The sequence below is a fragment of the Monodon monoceros genome, unplaced genomic scaffold (assembly GCF_005190385.1).
Source record: "Monodon monoceros isolate NGI ecotype Baffin Bay Population unplaced genomic scaffold, NGI_Narwhal_1 Super_Scaffold_15, whole genome shotgun sequence".
Lineage (NCBI taxonomy): Eukaryota > Metazoa > Chordata > Mammalia > Artiodactyla > Monodontidae > Monodon > Monodon monoceros.
In genome coordinates, this window is record NW_021703771.1 from 36,207,553 (window position 1) to 36,222,996 (window position 15,444).

A 15,444-nucleotide genomic window follows, 5' to 3' on the forward strand; every position below is an offset into this window, starting at 1 on the left:
AATTTCTCCATGTTTCTTTTTCCTTTGAAGAGGAGAATTCGTGAAACCATTTGCACAGAGTCATATGGAAAACCCTGGGTTCAGCAGCCATTCTTTCCCGTTTACAAACACCACCACGTTCACTGCAGGCTGTCGACTGGTCAGAAGGGGCTATAGACACGGAGCGGGGGTGGAGTGGGGTGCTGGGTACTCTTAGAACACCCCGCCGATTCAGTGATGTGTTTTCCATAAGTCCGATATGCTCCAGGTTCAAGGTAAAGAGGAGAGACTGGAAAAGAAACCTCAGAACACTGACCCCTCCTCCAGTTCCAGGAGTGGCCCAGTTCCATTGTATATTTGGGATGGCATGATCATTTAATCTAAATGTCCATCTACAGATGGAGTTGAGTAATTGCCGTGTAGCTCCTAATGATTTGTAAAGGAGGCTGTTCTCAAATGAGAGGCACTGAAAACAAAACTACTTTTCATGGAGAGGACTTTCACGGTGAGAATACTTGAAGTCCTGAAGTCCTACTTTGCCTCTCACCAGCTAACACAGAACTTTGCTGGATACAAAGATCTCATCTGAAACATGAAGAGGGTGAACTAACAGGCTTGTAAGGCCCCTTCCACAATGAAAAGTTCATGACCCATTTTTCTTCCTATAAAAATATTCAGTTATCCAATTATCCAGCAGACACTCAAACTGACCTTTCCCAGCCACCCAGTCTACTGCAGCCAAGGCTGTGTCAAATGTGCCGCCGAGAGCTGGGATTTTGCTGCATTCCTAAACCACTGTAGGCTGTCTTTTCTGTTGCTAATTGCCCGCATCTCTTCTTCTCCCTGTTGGTACAGATTACTCAACGTTAACTCTCTAGTTGATTCAGCCAAAAATCACCTGACAGATGTGCATCCTGGGAAGTTTGCCACACATATAAACAATAGGACAGGGCTTCCCTGGTGGCGCAGTGGTTGAGGGTCCGCCTGCCGATGCAGGGGACACGGGTTCGTGCCCCGGTCCGGGAAGATCCCACATGCCGCGGAGCGGTTGGGCCCGTGAGCCATGGCCGCTGAGCCTGTGCGTCGGGAGCCTGTGCTCCGCGGCGGGAGAGGCCACAACATGAGAGGCCCACGTACAGCAAAAAAAAAAAAAAAAACAATAGGACATTAGAGGACCAAAGAACCCTAGAAACTACCAGGATGAGCGGCCTCCAGCGTCTCAGGGGAATATACAAGAAGATCCATCAGAACGTAGGAAAAATATTAGATCACCTGTTTTTATTGTATCATATGCCTTTAAAATTTTATTTTAGGAGTATGTTTTATAAGGTACCTAGTATATTAGAACCTTAAAGATTCATAGTATTTATAAATTAGTATCCATCTATTGAGGCATGCATGCTAAACTTTTTTGTTCTTGTTACCTACAGGAGTGTGTGATCAACAAAAGTTCAAAGATTAATCATATATGGCCCCAGACCAAGTTCTGTTTCTGCAAATAACATTTTATTGGGACATAGCCACACCCGCTCATTAAATACCATCTGTGGCTGTGTCCACACTAAGAAGGCAGAGTTCAGTAGCTGCAGCAGAGATGGTGTGACCCACAGACCCTGAAATATTTATTATCTGGCCCCGTCCAGAAAAAACTCACTGGCCCTTGATGTTGACTAACAACTCATGTTTATAGATGAAGGAACCGAAGCCCGGAGATGTCAACTAAATTAGCAAAGCAGAACTAGAACCATGGGTCTTCTTCAAAGCATTCTTCAGCTGAGGCTTTGTGCGCACTATTACACTGTCAGCCCCACACCCTGTGTTCTTCCGAGTCTTTTTCTGCCCACACTAAGATATTACTTGACTAAAACTCCATTTCACCCACCAAGGCTACATCTGCCTGAGCTCACCTCTCACCTTTCCCCCATGCCTCTCCCCCACCACCTGCTGGGTGGCATCGGCTTCTTCTGTGCCACATTGGTGGCCTGCCCCTGCCGAAATATGCTGTCATGCTACTCATCTGATATTCAGCCCAAACGGAAGATCACCTATTTTTTTTTTCCTTTTCTTTGCACACTCTAATTAGTACGCTGCCTTTCTTGAAATACCTGGAAATGTGGTGACCAATAACACATTCACCTATGGGAAATATCTGGCAAAGGTGTTCGTGCTGGTAAGATAATGAACATCAGTCAGAACTCTCCAAATGTGGAATCACCAAGAGATCATGTTCTGGCCGCGTGCTGCCCCCAACCCCCGCCAATATCTATTTCTTCAAGCACGTGAACTTTCTAGTCGAGTCACCAACACAAGCAGGTGGAAGGGTGGAAGTTTGCCCCCATGAAGGGAAATTAGTCTGGGACTGAGGGACTGAGTTTCATGATGGAATCACTGAAGTTATTGGTCCTCTAAGTGTGGTCCAGCAGTAGCAGCATCACATGGGAACTTGTTAGAAATGCAAAATTCTCACCCCAAAACTATGGAATCAGAAACTCTGAGGATGGGCTACAGAAATCCGTGTTTTAACAAGTTCTCCTGTGGATTCTGATGCTTGCTGAAGTTTGAAAAACACTGATGAAATGAATCTGGCATCACAGCCAAGGACCAGGAGTCAGAAGGAAAGGAGCTCTTCTACCACCATGGCCCTCCCCTGAAGTCTCAATCCTGCCAACCTTCACTCCATCTTTACATTTGCAGAAGGTCCAGGGAGAGACACTACTTCCTTGTCTTCAGTGGAGCAGAAAATATAAGAAAGAGCTTTGGGTACTAAATGGGAAAAGAAATTCCAGCTCACCTGCTGACCATAATGTCTTAGCTCAGTTACAGTCCTTTTGCACTGCTGGCTCACTGCATTTTTTAACGCTTATCAAGAACTTACTAAACACAAAACTCTTACATAAAAAGAGGGACTGTGTCCCTCTTTCTCAGTGAACATTTAACCAATACTATGGAGTTTACGTGCTGATGAAGGAGACAGAGTTTTAGCTAAGAAAATTACATGCAAACAAATATTATGGAAATCCAAGTTAAGTTCTCTGAAGGAAAGGAACCAGTTGCTGCATGAATGTACCATAGAGGAACTTGCCCTAAATGGGGACGCTTCCCTGGGGATCTGACATTTGAGCTAATCTATCTCCAAGACAAGATTTTAAAAGTTTTGAAAAAGAGGAGAAAGCATTGTCCAGTAAGGGGGAATAGTTCGTGCAAAAGCCCAGTAGCAGAAGGAGAATAATATTTTGAAGAAGTGAGAGCAGAGCAGTGGGGCTGGAGCACAGGGTGGGAGGGCATATGGCAGGAGAGAAGGCAGGGGAAGCGAGATGTACGCCGGAGAAAGATTCTGTTAGCTGTTCTCACAGCGAGCGAGCTCGGGCTGCTGGTGGGAAACTATAAGGAAGCTGGAGTGAAGTGACCATTGTAGCTGTGCAGGCCAGACCAGAAGGCAGGCAGGTTAGGCCAAGAAGAGGCAGAGAGAAGCAAATAGATTTTGGAAGATACTCCAGCAATAGCAATATAGAAGACTTGGTGGCAAAAAGAGGAAGTTGTCAGGGAAGACTCCTTAATTTCTGGTGTAGGAAACTGGATAACTACTCACAGAGAACACTGGAAGAAGAGCAGCTAGGGCTGGGTTGGGGCAGCTATGGGAAGTCTGTGAGGTCTGTTTTGAACGGGCATGTTTGGGGTTCCTTTGATATTTACAAGTGAGAGTTCAGGTAAGGCAAAGTAGAGTTCTTCTGGAGTGCACAGAAAGACCTAAGCTGGACATAAAAATTGATATTCATAGGCATAGAGATGATAACTAAATCTACAGGTTCAGAGAAAATTACCTACAGAGAGTACATACAGAGACAAAGAAGAGGGTCTGGCAGAGAAAGACAAATATTGTATGATCTCACGTATATGTGAAATACAAAAAGTGTTGAACTCATAGAAACAGATGGTAAATTGATGGTTGCCAGGGTAGGGCAATGGGGAGATATTGGTCAGAGTGCAAACTTCCAGTTATAAGATGAAAATTTTCTAGGGATCAAATGTACAGCATGACTATAGTTATCAACACAGTATTATATACTTGAAAGTTGCTAAGAAAGTAAATCTTAAATGTTCTCTCCCTCTCTCTCTCTCTCTCTCTCTCTCTCTCACACACACACACACACACACACACACACACACACACACACACGAGGTAATTATGTGAGGGGATAGATGCGTTAACTAACCTTATTGTGGTAATCATGTCTCAATATATACGTGTATCAAATCATGTTGTACCCCCTAAATTTATACAATGTTTTGTGTCAATTATATCTCAATAAACTGGGGGGAAAAAGAGGGCTCTGAGACAAACTCTTCAGGAAATACATGTAGTCACATATATATGAGAGAGCACTTCCTCTCAGAGATGACTGAGAAAAAAGACTAGAGTGGTTGTGAAAAACCAAGAGAACAAGCCATCACAAAAACCAATAGAAGAAAATGTTTCCAGAAAGAAGATTCTACTCCCAAGGTAGAACTCCAGGCAGAGTCACCGTTTTGTAAGAGATGTAGCAATAAGCAAGAACCTTGGCTGGGAGTGTGCTGAAGCTAGAAAAATCATCAGAATTTTATTCAGAAAAAAATGATTCTGCTCTGTTAGACTTCATCACTTTTGAGAAACCAATCTTTCCTTAGGATTGATTCAGTAATTAAAATCCAATCGCATTTAAGAAAAAAAGATATTGGGCCAAATTTTCTCTGTATAGTAAATGACCTGCAAAAGCCTCCATTTCCTAAGCTCTCTTCCAAGGCCCCATCAGGTGGCTCAGATTTTTGGACAGCAATGGAAAGCTCCTTTCTTAGTGGTGGCTAAGACAACAAATACAATGTCTTAGCTCTAAAACCATGTCATAGGAGAAAAGCATCAAGCAATATCAAATATGATTCATCCTCAACCTCCTTAGGTAAAACTTAACACAACACAGGATATGTGTAGATAATGGAAACCATGCAAAGGTAGTAGTTGGCACAATAGATAAGTTACTGCTTTGGACCCACAAAGTTCCTTTTAACAATAACTTCTAACATTCCCATCTGGTCTGCTGTATATTACCTCATTTAGCCTATATCCAAAGGATTGACATAGACAGTTATAATGACTTAGACAAGACAGCACAAGTTGGGTAGGCCTTGAGGGCAGAGGCTATCTGCCAGGGCAAGACCTGTGTCTGATTCTTCCTTGTGTTCCCCACTAATACAAATGAAAGTTAGAATATGAACGTATGTTGGGCCCTGGGTGGTGATTGATTGATGAGGAACACGAGGGAGGGTGTATACATATAAAAAGTATTTGAGCTGTACACTCAGGATTTGTGTACTTTATATTTACATACTTCACTAAAAATAAAATCAACCTGAACATAAATGCTGTTTGATTGCAAAATGTTTACCCTGAATTGCTTGACCTGAGGCTGTAACCAGTCATATCAAACCATTAAGCTCCTTGTAACTTTATTTTGCATAATTCTTTTGACAAGAATGGGTGGGGGGTGTGAGGGAGGGGCAGGCAAGAGTGGTTGGCCCTGAAGGCCTGAACCTGTAACTCACCTCTTCTGTGCTAGACACTTAAGATACATCAATCATATTTAATCATCACAGAAATTCAATGAAATAGTTATTATCATTCTCACTTCACAGATGAGGAAACTGAGACTCAAAAGGATTAAATAACTTACTATATGTGTCTGAGCTCAGAGACAGTGATATTTTCAATAAACCTAATGTGCAATAAAGAAATATTGCCCAGGAAGCAATATGGCCAAGAGGCAAGCTCTATCAGTATCCTCATATTCTAAGGTGAGGACACAAGAAAGACCTGTTAAGGAAGAAGGCAAAAAAGGAGAAAGGACCCAGACCATGGAAACTAAGCTTGCATTATGTGTGGGATGCTTGGAGAAAATTGTTACACGTAGCATATTTTTCAGAAAAGTAAAGCCTGTGGAAAGAAGACACAAAGAATTTTAACTCTTCAAAGATGATTATAAGTCAGTATAATGTTTAGCCACTTTTGAACCAGAAGAGGAGAGCCAAAATAGAAATGTGTCTTATTTCTATACAGATTTTATCCACTTGTTTTAAAAAATTATTATTATATAATTCTTATGACACAAGTACGTCTCATCATTAATTTGTTTATTTGAACACCTCTTTTTCTAAATGTGTTTCCTTGGGTCTGGCCACTTGCTGAACTATCATTAATTCTAATAGCTGATTATCTTGTGTTTTTTAGGTAGACCGTCCTGTAATCCAAAAATAACAATTGACAGTTTTGCCTATTTTTTTCCAATCTTTGTGCCTCTTATTTATTTTTCTTAACTTGTTGCATTGGCTAGACCCTCTAGTTCAATGCTGAATATCAATAGCGATAATAGATATCCTTTCCTTTAATGAGAATGTTTCTAATTTCACAGTTGTGTTCTACTTTCCTATATTTCAGCCTCTCTCTCAAGTTTCCGCTCTTTCTCTGTTTTCACTCTATTTATGTCTACCTTGAAGGAAGATTTTGGGAAAATAGTGAATTAATTTTCTTTTGGGCATGGAAAATAAAGGCCAGAAGTGCTGGGGGCTTGGAAGAGCTCAATCCAGGGAATCCCCAGAGCACAGGTGAGGGGGGAGGATGAACATAAGCATACACTCATCACCAACCAAGTAGAAGAGGCAAATGCTCACCTTCTAAAGAGTGCTGAGATTGGGGTGGGAGTCCCAGAGGTCCTGTATGCCACATCCATATGCAAGTGCCAAGGAACCAGCACCAGCTCCTGACTTCAGATAAATGATCTGGGGACTGATTTGTCTTTTTACTACCATGTGCAGAGGTCAATGGGCATTTTCATATGGACCAGAGTTTGTCACATATTTGAATCAGTGGACAAAAGAAGAAACTTGATACTAAAGAGATGTTTCTTATCTTATGAAACCTGCCATTAGGAATTAAGACCAGTTGTTTTCAGCCTTTTTCCTTCTGGGAGGTTATTGATACTAAGTAATTTTTATGCCCCACAGCATCAGCATAACCCTATTAAAGGATCTGAAAAATCAGCATCTCCCTCCCTGAGGCAGGGAATCTTTAATCACTTCTGACTTCCTCTTCCTTAAATCACCCCTTTGGCAAAACCCAGAGACTGACAGAAATATTTCAATCTACATAAGAATCACATCTCATGGAAAGAATGGAAATGAATTCTTTTACAACTTTATCAGTCGATACTTATTAATACATTTAAAATATTTAAAATTGTATATGTATACATGAGGAAACGGGGTATAAGTACAGCGTAATTTTAAATTTATTTATGTATTTAATGACTTTCTTGATTCTGCTGAGATCCTTTGTGTACACACAGAGACTGTACCATCCAAGAATTTATAGACTTGACTAACCCCAGATAGAATCTGATCGCCAGCTACACTGGGTTCTCCTGGGAAAGCTGTGCAGCTATGAATCAGACATCACCACAGACACACATCAGACAGTATTTAAATTAAAAAAAAAAAAATCCTTCCTTTCTGAAAAATTACTATTCATTGCAATGCTGTAAAGATACCATGGAGGGACAATGTACATCAGAAGACAGTACTCCCTTCCTACACTCCAGCTCCTCCAGCCCAGGCAGCATGCTTTCCTTCACCTCACCTTCCCTCACCAGCACTCTGCAGACAAGGGAAGACCATCAGACCCAGAAAAGGAACTCAGAGGTGAGCAGAGGCCAGTTTTTGATGTCTTCGACTGAGAAAGGGAGAAAAGGGGAAGAAAAATGAAACTACCTGGTGCAACTAAGAACACAAGAATAGTAAAGGGAACAAATGCAGCATTTCATTCAAAAGAAACATCGATGGAGAGCGAGGGATTGTTATTCCATGCCAAGTGCTGAAGGGAAGAGGCAAACTTCATGGGGATTCCTGGAGAGTCATTCTGTGAGACAAGGTTTTATCCTTGATAGCTTCTCACTAGCAGTCTTTTCTTTTTGAGTCATGACTTTGCTTTTATAGCAATAGTCAGGGCCAAAACATTTAAGAAGGTTACCATTTGAAGAAGAACAAAAACTTCCCTCTGTTTACACTATTTCCTCATGTTGGGAAACTTTAAAGGCTAAAACTTTAGCAAGCTGAATTTTCCTGTAACTCTTATGGGTTAAACTGTAGCCAGTGGGGCTGAGTTCTTCACAGATTTAAAGTTCTGTTATCAGGAGTAAATTTTTAAAAAATAAATCCCTTTATATCTGCTCCCTGAGATACTCACTCACTCCGACCAGGAACTAACACTCAAACCACAGCCAAGTATGATATTCAGAAGAGCTAGTAGCTGGAGAGAGAAAGTCAGTCAATCCAAGAAATGTGTATGACATCTTACCTCTTTCTTCTCCTGGGATCAGATCCTTAACTTACTAATTCACTGTCAAGTCAGCAAACCATGGCCCACAAGCCAAATCCAGCCCACAGACTGTTTCTGTACAGCCCACAATCTGAAAATGGCTTCACATTTTTAAACAGTTAGAGAAAAATCAAAAGAGTATTTTTGTGATGCAAAAATCTGTGACACAAATTATATGAAATTCAAATTTCAGTAGACTTAAAAATTTTTTTATTGAAACACAGCTACACTCATTAACTGACTTACCACCTACGGCTACTTTTGAGCTACAGCCGCCAAGCTGAGTAGTTCTGACAAAGACCACATGACCTTCAAAGCCTAAAATATTTACTGTCTTGTCCTTTGCAAAAAACGTTTGCCAACCCCTGCGCTACATAAAATCTGGCCATCACCGTCCTATAGTTTGAAAGCTTCATATTTCATAATGTACTTAATATAACCCAAATGCAGTATCATTAAACAGGACAAAAGTCACCACTTATACTGGATTTTGTGGGGCAATCCTTATTTTAAATGTTCTGCCATGTTGCCGACATATACTCATTATGCAGAACCCATGTGATACATGACTTGTAAAAGGCAGGAACCAATCCCAAGGGGCCTGCATGTTTTGCTTTCTTGTTTGGGAGTCAAGATGGACGTTTACACTGACAAGCATTTCCAAATGAAACTCTTGTGGAACAGTATAAGAGAAAGAAAAAATCACACACTGAAATTATGCAGGAGTTCAAGAAGACCCAAATGTATTGATATTTTCCCTAGAAGGTTCTCAGTTGCTTTTGCTAGTGAGGCCGACAGCTCTGCTCCAAAAATTACAGCAAGGTTCAGAATGAAACAGAAATTACTGTACTTTTCTCTTTATCTGCAGAAAAGGTAATCGAAGGGGACGAGTTCTGCACCTAATGCAGCAACTTAACCTTAAGACACCGGACATCAGGAAAAATGCCTCTAGGAAAGCGAAGCATGGAGAGGAATCAGACAGCCGTGCTGTGGACTGGGGTAGCTGAGGAGGAGAGATCCACAGGAAACTGTCCACAGCATCAGAGAGACCGAAATTGACAAGACTTCTCTGAAACTGTACCCAGAGAATTGGCCAAGGACTTCTCACAGAGTGTTCTAACACACGTGTGTGTGTGTGTGTGTGTGTGTGTGTGTATGTCCAAAAGGAAAGTTTAAGGCACATGGTGATAAAAGAGTGTGTGATTGGATGTCTTGAGGGAATACACCCGCACCAATGTAACTATGCTTTCTATGCAGTAACTATCCAGGTCAGCTTTCAGATTCTCACCCCGTTTTCAACATCATCAAAAGCATCCATTTAAGTGGGAGCTTCCCAAGGGATTATGGTCTATGTATGGTCTTGGGAAATAAAGCCCAAGAAACAGTCCCTGTAAGAACAGACCATTTGGGCCCATCCTCCAGCTGAGGAGAGCATGGCGTCTGGTCTCTCTGTGCTTTCTCCACCTTCTCTGACCACCCCAGGTCACAGAAGTAGAACAAACACCCGGCAAGTTCCTCTGATCCATATGTGCCACAGACTTAACTTTCTCCACTGAACAGGGGAACAATTTCTCAGCGCACTAAAGGTGCAATTCCCCGTTTTTGTACGTATTTCTGGATTTGCACGTAACTAGGGTTCATACACTTAATATTTCTGTTTCATAAAACGAATTGCCTCCGTAGCTGTTTCTACACCTTTAGGTGCCATTGCAGTCTTTTTTTTTTTTTTTTTTTTTAATGTGAACACTCATTCAAATTGACTTGAGAGCTATGATTTATGGAACAGACTGAGTCACTAATCTCAGCTGGCTGCCTTTGCCCTTGTTGATGTACTTCCTTCTTTTCTAAAGGGAATTTTCTTTGAAGAAAACAAAAATCACTTTTAGATTACTTGTTACAGAACTTTTTTGAAAGGGAGTTTTTTTGGGAAATTATATGAATCCAACAGTGAAGTTCTCACAGAGCAAAGAGTCTACTCTTCATGTTGTGGACATTTACAAAGAATCTAGAGAAAACCATCTGTGCAGAGATTGTTTATAAGGCACTTTAATGAAAAAAAATCTTGTCTTAATAAAATTGACTTGGGGGTGTGCCACTACCTAGCCATTTAACCTCTCTGGGCCTCATGGTAGCCTCCTACCACGAAATAAATTAGTTAGCTAATGTAATTGTATTCTATCATGCTAAGAAGAAACATAAAATGAAAGGTGTTTTTAATACTAAAATTAAAAATAAGAAATGTCCTACTAAGACAAAAAAAAAGCCCCAATTTATGAGTCAGTAATATATGAAGTAATTCAAGTGTTATAAGAGATTTTACTGCAGGGGTCCTTGTCATGGCCAGGTCATGCAGGATCTCTCAAAATGTGATCCAATTCACCAAACAGATCCAATTCACAAAAACTGATGAATGTAATTTTGAAACCCTTCTACTGCTTCAATATGATCCCTTTGTATATGCGTTGATCCATATATCAAAATATATCAGATACACTGATGTTCTAGGCATTTCATAGACATTGTCCAATTTAATCTTCCTAACTTGGAATTCACAGATAAGAAAACGGAGGGTAGACTGAGTGACTATTGTTTGAACCCCACTTGAGTCTGTCTGATACAAGCATTTATATTAACTCGGTGCTTTGTAGACTCTGGTTCCAATGAATTTTTACTTTGTCACAAAAAGAGATCTGGTCAAGTATATTTGTTCTGTTGGTTTAAGTTCCTTTTTTTTTTTTTTTTTTTTACCTCCTTTCCCACCCCCAACTCCTTTCAACTGTAGTGTTCTTTTTCTCTTTTGTGGCTGGGTTTGATTTTAAACAGACTTCTTAGGAAAAGAAGTGTGTAACACTGAAGGGCCAAAGAGCTTCCTAACTAGAATAAGCAGGTCCTATTTGAGGGTATGGAGCTCTTGGTGAGGGGAAGAAGCCCACGTCAGTAAGCCCCAGGAAGGGATTTTCTTACATATACGTGTGCCTGGTGATATATCTCCATACCTCACTCTCTTTAGTTCATGCAAAATGTTACGCATGCTGTTTTCTTTTCTAAATGAAATTATAAAAGGATTTTACCTTCACTCTAGCTCCTTACTGAACATAAGTGATCAAGGAGATTTAATGCCATTCTCCAAAACCAATTAATCCGAATGGTTCCTTCCAAATTGTCGTCTTCCCAGTTTTATTTAAATCTATAAGCAAATCGAGACCTGCCAAATATTGACCTCAAACGTTAGTTTTTTTCCTAGATAAATAGCTCTTGGCATTGAAACTGCGGCTTGAGAACAAATGACTTCGGTCCCAAAGCCTTGGGAAGATTGCCTTTTATTTTTCTCTTTCTAACCTGCTATTCATAGAGTAACAGGAATGTTAAGTGCTTTCTATTATAGACTTGATTTTGGAAGGGAGAAATTGGCCGAATGTGATCTCTTTGGATGGGATTTATTTTAAACTTTTTCCTATTGAATATTGTGAATTTCGGATTGAGAAACAGCTTGGGAATTCCAAAAGTCGGCACACGGGTGGCTTCTTTCTGTCCCCCATCTTTTCCAGCACATTGACAGTGCTCCTTTTTGTGTCTGGAGGAGAAGAGTTGAACGTGTTCCTTCATCAGCCGTCACAATCAGCCCAATTGTCTGCAGACGGACGCTTCGCACTGTGACACATCATCTTGACAGCAAATTCTCTTCACGGCTGTGAGCTCTTCTGCTTCAACTTACTTCATTGACATAAACAGGATCTTCTTACCCCGGCCCAGCAGGAGACAGAAGAAAAGTCTTTTCAGAGCATGTCTTCCTCTGCCACAAAGTGTGAAGCCAGAAGTTTGAAACTGGCACCATCTTGTAAAGCTAGGCCGTGGCATTACTCCAAAGTGCATGATATCTTGGGAACCAGGTGTGCAGTCAAAAATAACTGCTTTCATTTCTATAACACTGAGAGTCAACAAAACTCATTTACATACATAATTTCATTTGATTCTAACAATAATCCTGTGAGGTAAGCAGGACAAAAACTAGTATTGCTATTTTTCAGATTAGGAAGCCAAGATTCAAATGTTACTATTATGATTATTTTAAAACAATGGTAACAACAAAGAATGGGGTGTTGGGAGCACAGTGTAATTTCACATGCATTCCCACCATTGCATTGACAACAAGACTGCAAGGAAGCCGGATAAATGCTCGTATTTCAGTATTTCAGATAAAGAAACAGATAAATAAAGGTAACCTTTGTTAGCGTTTCTGCTAACAGATATCTCTACAGAGCTTCTGGTCGAACACACTCCCCTGAGGTACTGTCCCTCTTTGTGGGCAGCTGTGTGAAGAGGACAGGCCAGGGCCCTGTGTGTCACGTTCTGCTTGCTGGCTCTAACTCCACCCCTTTCCTCCCACTCACTTCCAAACCCACCAGCCAGCCTCCACACAGCTGTGGAGAACAACTCAATTAGACATAGTTTTATTGAGAATTTGAATAAAAGTAATATAAATAACATTACTGAAATTTTGGAAAATAGAAAGAGAAAAAAACCACCAAGAAGTCCCATGACCCTAACTAAACCTCTCTTAGTATTAGGGTAAGTTTCCTCTAACTTTTTTTTTCTTCTCTGTACATCTGCTTTTCTATTTGTAATTATCAGACAAATTTGTATATATTTTAATTTTGCACTGTCAGTAATTGTATCCTAAGGTGTTTATCTGGTCACTACACTAGTCTTTTTAATGCCCATTTATTCTATCAAGTAAATAAAATATAATTTACCATGACCCTATTGTTAGACATATATGCTACTTCTGCTGTTTCATAGCTGTAGCTTTCTCCCTGTTTTGGATTGCTCTTCAGGATAGATTCCCAGAAGTGGGATTGCAGGGTCAAAGGGCATTTTTCTGGCTCTTGATCGTGCCGAACTGCTTTCCTACGGATTTGTCCTAATTTAAACTGCCACCAGCAAAATAAGAGATTCATTTCATTGGGATGATTATTGTTTTAATTTTTGCTATTTTATTTTTTATTACTCTATTATTTAAATGTGTATATTGCTAATTATTAGTACATTTCCTTATTTTCGTATACTCTTTTTGTGAATGATCTGTTCATGACCATTAGACTTTGACAGTATCGTTTCATCGAATAGTTAAAACTATGAGTAGTTCCCAGAACATGAGGGGGAAAAATAATGACTTCTAAAATCATACTTAAATGACTTGGCAGTTCTTCTGCCTGGTATATCAGAGTTTGATTCATGTATGTGATATGGAAAGCACAGTTAAAATTACATCAAGGTCCATAAAAGATCCCGAACTAAAACACTTGCCCTATCTTTACACTTGACTGCAGTTCTTATTAATTAGCACAGAAAAAGTAAAGGTACTACATCACGGGATCAAACCCAGGCCCTATGTACTCCATACCGAGTTAACTTATTGGAGGAGGTAAACCGACTAAATGTGCTGAGCCTGTGTCTTCATTTATAAAAAGGAATAATATTAATCACTACACAAGTCTGTTGGGATGACTGGGGAGACAGGTTTACATATGTATATTAAGATGCAAGAAATTAGCAATTTTGCCTTCGTTTTGAAACAAAACTTAAAGAGCTAAGAATCCCTGGTAAAGATTACACTTGACACTAGAAATGCCAACATGGATACGACCTTCTCATTTTCTAATCATTGAGGGCATACAGCTGAGACATACATGGAACAGATAATATTTTCTTCTTCTATGTTTGAAGTTCAATATTATGAACAGACTTTATAAAATCCACCAGCCCTTATTGTAACCACTCAACAGAGACTGTAGGCACTGGACAACTATGGTTGCAAATGTTTCTTCTTACTTCTAGACTCTCATGGGAGCAGAGCCTGTAAACGCTCCAACGCCTATGGCAGCGCATAGCACAGTAGGCATTCCATAAATACGTGTTTACAGGATACAGAAACTAATTCTATCAGAGTAACCAGAAGTTACTGACTCCTGCCTCAGGCCGAATAAACAGGCTGACTGAGGGAACTTAGTTTGCTAAAGACATCTGTTTGAGGGAGAAGAGTGGAAGCTAAATGACCTGACTTAACTGGTATAAAAAAACACATACAAATTTAAACACCAAATCTACGCAGTCTGCTTCCCAACAGCATTAAAGGGCCTTTTACTCTAGCTCTCTGGGCCCTTTACAACATATACCTGCCAAGCACAAGAGGAACTAGCTTGTGTTTGATCTCCCGTCACTGTATCCTCCTGATATTTTTCAGAAAACAAATCCACTGAGCTGCATCAGGACAGCCAAAGATTTTTATTTAAAAGCCAACTTAGTGAAACAAAAATGTATGTACCAAGGACAGTGAAAGGATCTAGTCCATTGACATGTTCAAACATTTTAAGGAAAGCTATTATTTCAAGCACATGTCAAGACGATGAGGAGGGGGTGTAACGAATTACAGAAAAACCGGTGTTTATGCCTGAGAGGTCCCTGGGCTGTTCTGTACCTCCTGGAAATTGTCTATGTGCACAAGTCCTGTGATCACGGGGCTATGATTAGTGGATGCTGACAGTGTGACAGCAGAGGAAGGCATGAATCACCGCCGCTCCATACAGGAGAAAGCTGAGCGAGATCAGCTCTGCCTGAGAGATGGACCTTCTTTTTCCACATTCTGCCTAAGTTCTGGTAACTTGGTGCGATGGGACAGGATGGGGAAAGAGGGGGAGGACGGATGAGGGATGAATTTCACCATTTCAGAAAATTCCACTTCTTCCTATAACTCTCATCATTCAGGAAATTACAATTTCTTAATTTGTACCTAACAGCTAATGACCTCCTACCTTTTTGCTACATTGATTCATCAATTTTTTTTAATTAAACTCCCCAAAGTGCCCAGCACTGCATTTCTGAAATGGTTCTAGCCATAGAAACACGCATTTCTCTTCATCCCATGCTTTCTCTGCATCAAGAACCCGAGGTAAGAATGCCACCAGTCAAGGGAAGGTAAATAAAATTTGGTAACTGTCCCAAATTTCTAGGAATTATCCACAGTGAATTTGACTGGATGATTGAGTTATAATAATATGTCATGG